The 383-nt window shown below is 35.8% G+C and overlaps 1 protein-coding gene across 1 annotated transcript in view; it reads left to right on the top strand.

Annotated features, from left to right (window-relative positions):
* The window catches only part of LOC119581804 (protein polybromo-1-like), a gene marked incomplete in the record, with an annotated part of 66711 nt that overhangs the window by 3446 nt on the left and 62882 nt on the right, over positions 1–383 (top strand). Inside the window, 1 exon segment of the mRNA XM_037929935.1 lies at positions 95–196.

The following is a 383-nucleotide window of genomic DNA, read 5'->3' as shown; positions in this document are numbered from 1 at the left end:
AACTTTTTCTGTAACTTCTTTTTCTGTGATATATATAGTGCTGAAACCAATAAATTTTGCTACAGATTTACAATTGCTCATCCCTTTTTTCCAGCCACCACCTCAACCTACAGATGGTACAAATAACAGCAGTTTGAGTCTCAATGAAGTCCAATATTTTGTTGGAGATTTTGTGTATCTCACTCCCCCAGATAAGGTAAAGTTAGAAAAAAATTAAAGCATACTTTATATACATAATTACATGCCATAATTCCCACCACATGAGACCCTTCCCGTGGTGGGTGGTATCAAAGTTTTCTAAGGGTATACTGGGGATTTGATACGTGGGAAAATTTTTCCCAAAGCAAAAACGGGTACATCCAATCTTTGTAGATAAGTAAAAC

The sequence above is a fragment of the Penaeus monodon genome, chromosome 15 (genome assembly GCF_015228065.2).
Source record: "Penaeus monodon isolate SGIC_2016 chromosome 15, NSTDA_Pmon_1, whole genome shotgun sequence".
NCBI lineage: Eukaryota > Metazoa > Arthropoda > Malacostraca > Decapoda > Penaeidae > Penaeus > Penaeus monodon.
This window is presented reverse-complemented; position numbering and strand designations above follow the sequence as displayed.